Here is a 14087-nt window from a genome sequence, read left to right as displayed (position 1 = left end):
CAAGACTGCATACTTGTTGTAAAATTTATTTAACTCAGTCTTATGGTCTAGAAAAGTTGACACGCCTGTAACACCATCAGCACGGGCGTCCTTGTGATGCTGAGGCAGTTTGGACTCCACTCCTTATAGACCTAGAGTGTTCCCGATTTCCCCAAACAGGAGTGGACTCTATGCGTTAGCACCTCATGGGCGGATTGAGTGAATGTCAATAAGTTTCAAGTAAGCAAACCTTAGCCCAAAAATGTTTCGGTAGATATTTGTGCGGTGATATTGATGATGCAGTGTCCAGGTATGTCTATTGTCTTGGATAGATCTAGGGAATAAATGAAAGTGATGAAGAGGAGTAAAAATAAATACAGAATGGAGACAACCGTCTGCGACTCCGGCCCGACTGCCCCTTTCTTTTGAGCGGCCCCTCAATGTTTTGAGAAACGGCGGAGGACATTGTCTCCATTAGAATTGGCCCCCCTGTGATGCTGATGCAGTTTGGGCTCCACTCCTTGAATTCTGCCCCCTCCCCGAGGTCGAGTGTGTTGAGTTCTTACTTTTATACGGAGGGTTTGCTGTGCATTAGCACCTCACGGGCGAACTGTATTTATGTTAGTATGTTTTATGTGAGCTATCCGGTTGATGACGCTTGTATGCAGGCCTGTCAAATTTTCTGGACCATCAGGACCTTTTCTATTTTTGACCTACTTGATAGGTAATGTTGGTGTGACAAGTCCACCAATTGTGGAGATGGAATGACCGGCGGAAGGAGTTGGAGGTGCGCCGGAAATCTTTTTTTTACACCATGTGTGCATGTAGTTCAAGACTGCATACTTGTTGTAAAATTTATTTAACTCAGTCTTATGGTCTTGAAAAGTTGACACGCCTGTAACACCATCAGCACGGGCGTCCTTGTCATGCTGAGGCAGTTTGGACTCCACTCCTTATAGACCTAGAGTGTTCCCGATTTCCCCAAACAGGAGTGGACTCTATGCGTTAGCACCTCATGGGCGGATTGAGTGAATGTCAATAAGTTTCAAGTAAACAAACCTTAGCCCAAAAAATGTTTCGGTAGATATTTGTGCGGTGATATTGATGATGCAGTGTCCAGGTATGTCTATTGTCTTGGATATATATAGGGAATAAATGAAAGTGATGAAGAGGAGTAAAAATAAATACAGAATGGAGACAACCGTCTGCGGCTGCGGCCCGACTGCCCCTTTCTTTTGAGCGGCCCCTCAATGTTTTGAGAAACGGCGGAGGACATTGTCTCCATTAGAATTGGCCCCCCTGTGATGCTGATGCAGTTTGGGCTCTACTCCTTGAATTCCGAGCCGAGCACCTCTCATACAGCTGGGGCCCCGGCGATGAGGCCGAGCACCTGTCATGCAGCAGGTCTGCAGCTGACTTCTCCAGCGCACAGACAGCGAAGGACTTCTTTGGAAAGGCAGACTCTTCAGGAAAACCTGCAGCAGCACAAGGTGGTCACCAGCATTGCGCACCCTGGACGCACAAGGTTGCAGTCCGGCACTGGAAATGTTGAGAAGTCTGTGGACATGATGCAAAGAAAATCTGCTGTAAAGTCTCACAATACTCTTAACCCCTTAACGACCAGCCCATAGTGCTTTTACGTCCTGCCCAAGTGGGCTTTATTCTCTAAGGACGTGAAAACATGCGTCCTGCAGAGAATAATGCCCCGTGGGCTATGGACGTGACAGCTCCATGCTGTCGGTGCCCGCAGGTAGCCGACAGCATGGAGCTGTCATCCTGGGCTGCGAGCAGTCCCCCCCGGCATTACGATCGGCGCTATCCAATGGATAGCGCTGATCACAATAAAGTGTAAAAGAAAGTTTAAAAAGTCAAAGATTCAGCTGCCCTGATGGATCGGATCCATCAGGGCAGCTGAAAATACTCACCCGGCTTCCCCGATGTCTGCCGCGATGAATGGGTCCTCTTCTGCGCATGCGCGCCAGACAAATGACGTCACGCGCATGCGCAGAAGAATGGGAACCCCGGGGAGTTTAAAGTCTCCTGGTTCCCGGCTCCCGAAGGTAGCCGGGAACCAGGAGATGTCCCTGGAGTCCGTGGCGAGTGGTCCCTGGACCCACGATTGCCGCTATCCAGTGGATAGCGGCTATCGCGAAAAAGTTATTAAAGTAAAAATCAGCTTAATTTCACCTTACCTCATGGATCGGATCCATGAGGGGAGGTGAAAATACTCACCCCCGGTCCTCAGCGGTGTCCCGGTCTTCCGGGACCAGAGTCCCCTTCTGCGCATGCGCGCCCGATGATTGACATCGGGCGCATGCACAGAGGGGCTCAGGACCCAGGAAATTTAAAATCCCTCTGCTCCCGGCTGCCATGTGTAGCCAGGAGCAGAGGGATGTCACTGCAGAGATGATCACTGTTATCCAATGGATAGCAGTGATCATTTAAAGTTAAAAAAAGTGTAGAAAAGTAATTTTAAAAAAGTGTTAAAAAGTTTAAAAAAAAAGTTTATAAAGTAAAAAAAAAAAATTTAAAACGCTTACATTTTATCTCCCCTCACGGATCATATCCATCAGGGAGGATGAAATTACGTACCTAAGGCCCCCGGATTTATCCGCCGAGCTTACCACAGCTTCTGCGCGCGCGGCCGTCACCAAAGCGGCAGACGCATGCGCAAAAGCCGTGGATTGCCAGGATAACTTAAAATCTCCCTGCTCTTGGCAAAACTTAGCCAAGAGCCTGGAAATTTCACGGGGGTTCGCGGTGAGCGGTTACTGATCAAGTGTTTGCCGTTATCCAATGGATAATGGCTATCACGTAAAAGTTTTTTTAAAAAAGTTAGTTTCATCTCCCCTCACCGATCGGGGAGATGACATGAAACGTTTTACCGGAGGCCTCCGTATTTGCACCCCGACGCGATCCTCATCCGTGAACTTACCCGGATCCTGCACATGTGACCGCCAGCAAAATACTGGACACATGTGCAGGAGTCGGGGAGCCCAGGAAACTTAAAATCTCCTTGGAGCAGTGATGGGTGGCCTCGTTGAGCGGTCCCAGGTCACGTGATAAAAAGGTAGCGATCTACCTTAGGTCGGTCTCACATGACCGGATAGGAATTACAGATTCCGCATGCGTCTGATCCGCGGTAATACGCAGATCAATCGGATTGGATTACACAATTCCGCTCACATTAGTGGGTTGGAATTGCGTAATCCACTCGCAGAAAAGAGAACGCAGCAGGTTCTATTTTACCGCGGCTATCCACAGCATAGAGCCTATTGTGCTCCATGGTCGTGGATATACCCGCAGCCCATACGCAACTACGTTGTATATGGGCTGCGGGTACCTGTGTCATCGCTAAGCGACGGTGTGGGAAATACAAGCAAAAAAAAGGTGTACTGCGCATGACCGCCTGTGTGAGTAGGCAGTTATGCGCAGTACATTACGCAGCCATACGCAGGGTCACAGCCGGCCTCACAGCTGGAATCCGCTGCGGGTCTCCGCAAGTGGATTCCACCTATGGCTGCATGAGCCTGGCATTATTCAGACCGCTACCTGTTATACGCAAGTTACAAGAAGCCCCGGGAACGCCCGCCTTCATGCAGTTCCAGGAGTAGCTTGTTGAGCGCCTTCTGTGTGAGACCGCCGCAGCGCAGCAAGATTATAAAGCCTCACAGAGGGCCACTTTTTACACCCCATTCTCGCCGCTGAGGTAACGAAATACCCCCAAGCGAGAGAGGAGGGGGTGAGAAAGTACAGGTCCATAAAATGGAAGAATATGTCTCAAAATGGCCGCTAGATACAAAATGGAGCATTATAAGATGTAAATAAGCTTGTGCGTAGTGAAACAATAATTCAAGCAGAAATAGCTTTAGAGCAGGAGGTGCGGTACAATGAGTAATGATTTGTCTCTGTTCTTTTTCATGAGAACCAAGTCTGGATGCAGTTATCAGAAGAAGTCCTCCCACACCTCCATTCGAAGACTTGGACAAAGGAACTGACTGTACTACAGCCACCTGAATCACAAAGTGAATACAAGGGAGGACCAAGATAACGCTGGGAGAAACAGACATTTGAAGAACCTTACAGATATATTCTCACTACGCTGATTGCTGAACAATACATGATTCTTAATGTTTTTCTAACCCAATAAGATTAAGCCCGTGACTAATGACGTATTCCTTACCTGTATTAGAACTATACCAAGTCAATAAATGCTCAGAGTACGTACGCCTTAAGCAGAGTGAGCTGTGTACTTGCCGGGGCTCTCTCTACATATCTGAGGAGAACTGGAAACCGACTCTTTGTGTGGTTTTTGGCCTTCATGGTGCACCAGATACGAATTGATTTGGAACCCAAGGCTTGAAAGGTTAATGTGACCTAGTGGTCCTTAACCCGGTTTTCTTGCCCTATGTGCCCAACCCAACCAGCCTCCGTAATTACCCCTGTCTTCGGACATAAAACGCGGTTTATATTATTACTTTTATCTAATATTTAGGGAATGCCAAAAAAATGGGTATGGCAGGGGGGGGGGGGTATTTTTAGGAAGTCAATTTGGGGTCTTGAATTTATTCAGTTGTACCCTGAAATCCAGCGGGCCTAGCCATGTGTCCTGTAAGTAGTTTAGGGCCTCAATGGGTATGTTTCTGAACACGGGACAAACAGGGGGTATCTATTTTGGGGTGAACGTCTTCTTTCCTATGTACACTGTACAAAAAAAACTGTTTTTAAATTGACAAAATTGCCAAAAAAATGAAAATCGTAATTTTTTCCTTCTGCTTTGCTTAGATTCAGTCAAATACTGTGGGGTCAAAATACGCAGTACACCCCTAGATGAATTCGTTAAGGGGTCTAGTTTTCAAAATGGGGTCATTTGTGGGGGTTCTCTATCGTTTTGGCCGCTCAATGTCTCTACAAGTGGGCAAGGGGGCCTGGAATTTATTCGGTTGTACCCTGAAATCCAACGGGTGCTCCTTCCATTATAGGCCTAGCCATGTTTCCTTTAAGTAGATTAGGGCCACAATGGGTATATTTCTGAACACGGGACAAACAGGGGTACCCATTTTGGGGTGACCGTCTTCATTCCTATGTACACTGTACAAAAAAAACTGTTTTTAAATTGACACAATTGCCAAAAAAATGAAAATCATAATTTTTTCCTTCTGCTTGGCTTAGATTCATTCAAAAACTGTGAAGTCAAAAAAGTCATCGTACCGCTAGATATATTCGTTAAGGGGTCTACTTTTCAAAATGGGGTCACTTGTGGGGGTTCTCCATCGTTTTGGTCACTCAAGGGCTCTACAAGTGTGCAATGGGGACTAAATCTCCTTCAAGCAAAATTTCTGTTCCGAAAGCCACCGGTTGCTCCTTTCATTTTGGGCCCCATTGTGCATACAGACGTGATCCTAGGGCCACAATGGGTATATTTCTGAGCACAGGACAAACGGGGGTACCCATTTTGGGGTGAACATCTTCATTCCTATGTACACTGTACAAAAAAACTGTTTTTAAATTGACACAATTGCCAAAAAAATGAAAATCGTAATTTTTTTTCCTTCAGCTTGGCTTAGATTCATTCAAAAACTGTGAAGTCAAAAAAGTCATTGTACCCCTAGATAAATTCGTTAAGGGGTCTACTTTTCAAAATGGGGTTACTTGTGGGGGTTCTCCATCGTTTTGGTCACTCAATGGCTCTACTAGTGTGCAATAGGGCCTAAATCTCCTTCAAGCAAAATTTCTGTTCCGAAAGCCACCGGTTGCTCCTTTCATTTTGGGCCCCATTGTGCATACAGACGTAATACTAGGGCCACAATTGGTATGTTTCTGAGCACGGGACAAACAGGGGTATCCATTCTGGGGTGCAAATTCTCATTTTCATGTGTACTATAGAAAAAAGTCCTGTCTTTAAAATGACATATTTGCAAAAATATGAAATTTTAGTTTTTCTCTTCTAAATTGCAGTGACTCCTGAAAGAAAACTGTGGGGTTAAAATACTCATGACACCCCTCAGTGAATACGTTAAGGGGTGTAGTTTTTAAAATGGGGTCACTTGTGGGGGTATCTATCATTTTGACTCCTATGAGCCTTTCCAATCTTGGCTTGGTGTAGGAAAACAAAGTGTTCCTCAAAATGCTGAAAAGTAATGTTAAATTTGTATGTCTCCTAAATGGTTTAAAAAAACCGAACGTTTTTCCAATGTGCGCCCAAAATAAAGTAAACGGATGGAAATATTTATCTGAGCAAAAATTTCTATATTATGTTTGCACATATTTGAGATATTGCAGTTGGAAATGTGAAAAAAATGACGACTTTTTCAAAATTTTCCCAATTTTGGCGCTTTTAATAAATAAACACAAATTCTATCGGTCTTTTTGTCCGCCTAAATGAAGTACAACATGTGGCGAAAAAACAATGTCAGAATCGCTTGGATATGCAAAACCTTTCTGGTGTTTTTCCATGTTAAAGTGACACATGTCAGATTTGCAAACTTTGGCCTGGTCATTAAGGCACAAACAGGCTTGGTCACTAAGGGGTTAAACCAGTCAGCTGAACAAAGCTTGGTGAGTGTAATCCAAATGCAACTAGCAGTCAGTCTGCAGCCGGTGGAGTATCCATGAAGGGAGACCCAACAAATCTGAAGTCTGCTGATATCAAACAGCCTGCAGAGCCACCTCAGCCAGGTAAAGAGACGGCACCTGAGCTGCAGTTGGCAAAGGAGATATCAGCTCTGATGAGGAAAATGAAGGAGCTAGAGTGCCATAAACAAATGGTGCAAATAAGTATAGACTGCATCTACTATGTGTGGGCAGTAAATCCAGCAGGTGAGAGTTACTGCATGGAGAGGCTTCACACTCTTGGCCAAGAACTTGCCATTGCAGTCAGGGAGATGGACTGTATTCTGGACAGGCTGGAACCGCTGGCTGAGACATACAGAAACAAACACAGATTTATGGAACAGCAGCTGATCTGTGAATCACCGTCCAGGTCTTCAGAAGCTCCATCGCAGTCACTTACCTCCACAGATGGTCCCCAGCAGGTGACAAGACCATTACTGCAGCCAGAAGCTTCTCATTCCAAGAAGGAGGAATATACAGGACTGTCAATAGAGAGCAGGAGCTACAGAAGCTTACAGCTACCCCTGAGCAGGAGCATGGGCCTCAGGAACTAGCAGAGGTACCACAAGTCCCAGAGAGCATGGCTGAGCAGCAGGACAATAAAGTAACACAGCAGAGCTCTACTGCGGGGGCACCAACTGGGGATGGTTGTCCTAATGTACTTGCAGGGGGCACACAATCCATGAGGGACATAGAACTGTCTGATAATGATCTAGAGGTGGATGGGCCTGAGGACGTTCTACAGAATGATGTGCAGAACTTCCCTCTTCTACCTGCACAAAGTGTGACAGTTCCCCCATCAGCAAACACTCACCCTGTAAATCCGGGCAGTGAGACCTGGCGGGATCCTCCCAGGAACGCCTGGAGCTGCGGTGCACCATCTTTTATCTCTGGCTCTAATTATACAGGTCAGGCATTTAAAAGGAGAAATGTTGTGAGCTTCAAGCAGACAGGTGCCAAAGACTTTCCAGATAGGAGGTTTGTGATCTGAGAACTCCTGTGTCACCAGATGGGGTTTGTGCCAGCAGACATCTTGGCAGTAATTAATCTACCAGACCGTCAGGGATTAGAGATGAGCGAACGTACTCGTCCGAGCTTGATACTCGTTCGAGCATTAGGGTGTTCGAGATGCTCATTACTCAAGACGAGCACCACGCGGTACTTGAGTCAATTCCATTTCCTTCCCTGCATGTTTAGCGCCATTCTCTGGCCAATAGATATGCAGGGGAGGCATTACCACTTCCTACCGTGATGTTCCAGCCCTATCCCACCCCCCCAGCAGTGAGTGGCTGGTGAGATCAAGTGACCCCCGAGTATTTAAAGCGGTCCCGCCCGTGACTCGCTTCAGACACACACTGGGAGAGATTAGGGAAAGTGCTGCTGCTGCTGCTGCTATAGGGAAAGTGTTAGTGTAGGATCCTGTTCTCAAGAACCCCAACGGTCCTTCTTAGGGCCACATCTGACCGTGTGCATTACTGTTGTGGCTGCTGGGAGCGGTTTTGCACAATTTTTTTTTTTCATCTCGGGCTGTGCTATTACAGCTATAGCATTCTCAGTCTGCAGTCTATTATACAGAGTATAGGGAAAGTGCTGCTGAGACAGGGATGGTGGTAGTGTAGGATCCTGTCTTTAAGAACCCCAACGGTCCTTCTTAGGGCTACATATGACAGTGTGCATTTTACTGGGTGGCTGCTGGGAGTTGTAGTGCCTCCATTATACACACAGCTAGGTCTGTTTGCAGCCTTCCATAACATTTTTTTCTGGCTGGAGTGTGCGTTAAAATACCGCTCTCAGCGTGAAAGTGTATGTAAATAATTACATACTTATTTATACCGTTCTGCGTCTGCAGTGAATTAGACCAACAGCGTAGGGCCACAACCACTTCTATAAAGAAAGTGATATACACTATACAGCCTCTATCCTCTGTCCAAAAAAAACCTAAAGCTCCTTCGTTGGGCTACATATGACAGTGTGCATTTTACTGGGTGGCTGCTGGGAGTTGTAATGCCTCCATTATACACACAGCTAGGTCTGTTTGCAGCCTTCCATAACCATTTTTTCTGCCTGCAGTGTGCGTTAAAATACCGCTCTCAGCGTGAAAGTGTATGTAAATAATTACATACTTATTTATACCGTTCTCTGTCTGCACTGAATTAGATGCACAGCGTTCTGCTGCAGCCACCTCTAGAGGGAAGGTGATCTACCCTATACAGCCTGTATCCTCTGTCCAAAAAAAAACACCAAAAGCTCCTTTGTTGGGCTACATCTGACCGTGTGCATTTTACTGGGTGGCTGCTGGGACTTGTAGTGCTTCCATTTTACTATTACGCAGCTAGGCCTGTTTGCAGCCTTCCGTAACAATTTTTTCTGGCTGGAGTGTGCGTTAAAATACTGCTCTCAGCGTGAAAGTGTACGCAAAAAATTCCTAGCCTGCAGCTGCGACCTAACTTATCAATACCGTTCTGTGTCTGCAGTGAATTAGACAGCAGTCTCACCGCTAAACAGCACTGTAATATTACCGGGGTCACTGCAAAGTATTTCAGCTCAGCCGCTGTGCAGAGCGTCCCACAATACCATTTCCGTTGGTGGGGTTGAGATCGCCCAGTTACCAGCACCATCCACTGGCTTTACAGTCTTCTCCCACTCCATACAGCCTCTCATCTACAAGTCTCTGCGAGCAGTAAATTACCCCTAGGTATCAGCGCAAGACAGCGGGTTACTTTTTTCCAAGTCACAGCATAGAGCCTCTGCTATCTACAAGTCTCTGTGTGCGGTGAATTAAGCCACAGTTGTCAGTGCTGTACAGTGGGGTAATTTATTTGGCCCCTGCTTTATTCGTAATCCGCCATGATAAGGAGTAGGGGTAAGGGTCGAGGATGTGGACACAGACGCGGATGTCCAAGTGAGGGTATGTGCACAGGCCGAGTTCCTGGGCGTGGTGAATCACAGCCGGCTGCTGCGGGATTAGGAGAGAGGCAAGTTTCTGGGGTCCCCAGCTTCATATCACAATTTATGGGTCCACGTGGTAGACCTTTATTACAAACAGAGCAATGTGAGCAGGTCCTGTCATGGATGGCAGAAAATGCATCCAGCAATGTATCGGCCACCCAGTCTTCTACGCAGTCCACTACTCCCGGCTTAGGGACTGCAACTCCGAATCCTCTGGCTGCTGCTCCTCCTTCCTCCCAACCTCCTCACTCCATGAAAATGACATATTCTGATGAGCAGGCAGACTCCCAGGAACTGTTCTTGGGTCCCTGCCTTGAGTGGGAAAAACTGGTTCCTCTCTCTTCTGAGGAGTTTGCCGTGACCGATGCCCAACCTTTGGAAAGTTCCCGGGGTCCGGGGGATGAGGCTGGGGACTTCCGGCAACTGTCTCAAGAGCTTTCTGTGGGTGAAGAGGATGATGATGATGAGACACAGTTGTCTATCAGTGAGGTAGTAGTAAGGGCAGTAAGTCCAAGGGAGGAGCGCACAGAGGATTCAGAGGAAGAGCAGCTGGACGATGAGCTGACTGACCCCACCTGGTTTGCTAAGCCTACTGAGGACAGGTCTTCAGAGGGGGAGGCAAGTGCAGCAACAGGACAGGTTGGAAGAGGCAGTGGGGTGGCCAGGGGTAGAAGCAAGGCCAGAGCGAAGAATCCCCCAACTGTTTCCCAAAGCACACCCTCGCACCAAGCCTCTGTGCAGAGAGCTAAGGCTAGGTTCACACAGGGCAGATTTGCCACGGTTTTGCCGGGGATTGCCGTTGCATATCTGCACTGCGGCAAAACCGCTGCGTTTGCAGTGCAATGCAGCACAAATGAGATTTGCCAAAAAGCTATTCTTATAGTGCGGATTTTTTCCGCACAGCCGCAGTGCGGAAATGCAACTGCGCTGCAGTTTTAAAAGATGCAGCATGTTCATTCTTTGGTCTTTTCCGCAGCGCTTTTTTGTCCATAGACCTCTATGGATGCAGCCAAAACCGCAACAAATATGCGACAAAAAGTAAAAAAGCCCTGCAGAAAAAAACACTTGCGGATTTTTCTGCATGAAAATCTGCAGCAAAATCCGCAAGCCCAAATTAACCTTTGAAGCGGTTTTGCCGCAGAAGCAGTTCTTCTGCGTCAAAATCGCAACTGAAAAACCGCAGCAAAACCGCGACAAATCAGCCCTGTGTGAACCCAGCCTAAGTGTTCAAAGGTGTGGATGTTTTTCAGTGAGAGCGCGGACGACAGACGAATAGGGGTGTGCAACGTGTGTCGCACCAAGATCAGCCGGGGAGCCACCGCTACCAGCCTCACCACCACCAGCATGCGCAGGCATATGATGGCCAAGCACCCCACAAGGTGGGACGAAGGCCATTCACTGCCTCCGGGTCACACCACTGCCTCTTCCCCTGTGCCCCAACCTGCCACTCAGATCCAACCCCCCTCTCAGGACACAGACACGAGCGCCTCCCGGCCTGCACCCACACCCTCACCTTCACTGTCCTCGACCCCATCCAGCAATGTCTCTCAGCGCAGCGTTCAGCCTTGTCGCTAGCACAAGCGTTGGAGCGAAAGGGCAAATACGTCGCCACGCACCCGGACGCACAAGCTTTAAACGTGCACATTGCCAAATTAATCAGCCTGGAGATGCATCCATGCAGGCTTGTGGAAACGGAGGCTTTCAAAAACATGATGGTGGCGGCGGTCCCGCGCTACTCAGTCCTCAGTCGCCACTATTTTTCCCGGTGTGCTGTCCCAGCCCTACACCAACACGTCTCCCGCAACATTAATCGTACCCTCACCAACGCGGTTACTGGGAAGGTCCACTTAACCACGGACACGTGGACAAGTACTGGCGGGCAGGGCCACTATATCTCCCTGACGGCACATTGGGTGAATTTGGTGGAGGCTGGGACTGAGTCAGAGCCTGGGACCACTCACGTCCTAACCACACCCAGAATAGCGGGTCCTACCTTGGTGCTGGTATCTGCGGCGGTCTATGCCACCTCCTCTAAACCCTCCCCCTTCTTCTCCTCCTACGCAACCTTTACCTCTCAATTAAGAAGTGTGAGCAGCACATCGCCAGCAGTCGGTGTGGCACGGCGCGGCAGCACAGCAGTGGGCAAGCGTCAGCTGGCCGTGCTGAAACTTCTCAGCTTAGGTGACAAGAGACACACGGCCCCGAACTGTTGCAGGGTCTGAAGGAACAGACCGACCTCTGGCTTTCGCCGCTGAGCCTCCAACCGGGCATGGTATTGTGTGACAAGGGCGGTAACCTGGTGGTGGCTCTGCAGTTTGGCAGCCTCACACACGTGCCATGCCTGGCCCACATCTTCAATCTGGTGGTTCAGCGGTTTCTGAAAAACTACCCTCCCTTGTCTGACCGGCTCGGCAAGGTGAGCAGCGTCTGTGCACATTTCCGCAAGTCCACCCTGAGGACCCTGCAACATCGGTTAAATCTGCCAGAGCACCGACTGCTGTGCAACGTGCCCACACGGTGGAATTCTACGTTGCACATGTTGGCCAGGCTCTATGAGCAGCGTAGAGCAATAGTGGAATACCAACTCCAACATGGGCGGCGTAGTGGTAGTCAGCCTCTCCAATTCTTTACTGAGGAGTGGGCATGGATGGCAGATTTCTGCCAGGTCCTTGGAAACTTTGAGGTGAGCGTCGATGCTGCAATCATTAGCGTTACCATCCCGCTTCTATGCCTGCTGAGAAGTTCGCTGCAAGGCATAAAGGCAGACGCTTTGCAGTTGGAACAGGGGATGGGGCATGACAGTATGTCGCTTGATAGCCAGATCACCCTCATGTCTATATCTCAGCGCGTTTTGGGGGAGCAGCAGGAGGAGGAGGGGGAAGAGACAGCTGGGCACACTGCAGAGGGTACCCATGCTGCTTGCCTCTCATCTGTTCAGCGTGTATGGGCTGTGGAAGAGGAGGAGGATCCTGAAAGTCATCTTCCTAGTGAGGACAGCCATGTCTTGCATAATGGCACCCTGGCACACATGGCTGACTTCATGTTAGGCTGCCTTTTATCGTGACCCTCGCGTTAGACGCATTCTGGCCAACACGGATTAGTGGGTGTACACCCTTCTCGACCCACGGTACAAGGAGAGCCTTTCCACTCTCATTCCCGAAGAGGAAAGGGGTACGAGAGTGATGCAATACCACAGGGCCCTGGTGGAAAAAGTGATGCTAAACTTCCTATCTGACAGCACTAGCGGCAGAAGGCGCAGTTTCGAGGGCCAAGTAGCAGGGGAGGCGCGGACATCAGGCAGCATGTACAGCGCAGGCAGGGGAACACTCTCCAAGGCCTTTGCCAGCTTTATGGCTCCCCAGCAAGACTGTGTCACCACTCCCCAGTCAAGGCTAAGTGGGAGGGAGCACTGTAAAAAGATGGTGAGGGAGTACGTAGCCGATGGTACCACCATCCTACGTGATGCCTCTGCTCCATACAACTATTGGGTGTCAAAGCTGGACACGTGGCATGAACTTGGCTGTACGCCCTGGAGGTGCTGGCTTGCCCTGCCGCTAGTGTCTTGTCAGAGAGGGTGTTTAGTGCAGCTGGGGGAATCATAACGGATAAGCGTACCCGCCTGTCAACTGCCAGTGCCGACATGCTTACACTCATAAAGATGAACAAAGCCTGGATTTCCCCAGACTTCTCTTCTCCACCGGCGGCAAAAAAAGCGGTACCTAAAGATTCTTTTCGCTGCAACCGGATAAATAAGCATTCTCTATCACCAGAAAAGAAGGGGGAATTAGCTCTCAGATATTAGTCCTCCTTCTACTACTCCTCCTCCTGAAACAACATGTCATCACGCTGAACTGCCAATTTTTCTGCGTCCCAAAAGGCTTTGCTTACAATTTTTTTACAATTTTTCAAAGTTTCAAAAGTATTGATACTTTAGCAGAAACCAATTTTTTTTCACTGGGCTGCCTCCAGGCTCTGTTGCAAATTAAGCAACAGCGAGCTGTATCTTTAAAAAATATTTCTGGTTTTCACCTGCCCTCTCGGTTGATACATTTTTCAGAGGTACACTTGTACTCTTGGTACACTAATTTTTCTGGCCCTCGCCTATACTGTTATCTAACTAATTTTTCCAGACTTCGCCTACACTAATGGTACACCAATGTTTCAGGGGTTCGCCTATACTCTTGCTACAGAAATGTTACAGGGGTCTGCCTATACTTCTGCTACAGAAATTTTACAGGGGTCTGCCTATACTTCTACTACAGAAATGTTACTGGGGTCTGCCTATACTGCTGCTACAGAAATGTTACAGGGATCTACTTATACTGCTGCTACAGAAATGTTACAGGGATCTGCCTATACTGCTGCTAGAGAAATGTTACAGGGGTCTGCCTATAGGGGTGCTACAGAAATGCTACAGGGGTCTGCCTATAGGGGTGCTACAGAAATGCTACAGGGGTCTGCCTATACTTCTACTACAGAAATGTTACTGGGGTCTGCCTATACTGTTACTACAGAAATGTTACTGGGGTCTGCCTAAACTTGTGCTA

The sequence above is a fragment of the Eleutherodactylus coqui genome, chromosome 1, assembly GCF_035609145.1.
Source record: "Eleutherodactylus coqui strain aEleCoq1 chromosome 1, aEleCoq1.hap1, whole genome shotgun sequence".
NCBI classification, from domain to species: domain Eukaryota; kingdom Metazoa; phylum Chordata; class Amphibia; order Anura; family Eleutherodactylidae; genus Eleutherodactylus; species Eleutherodactylus coqui.
This window is presented reverse-complemented; position numbering follows the sequence as displayed.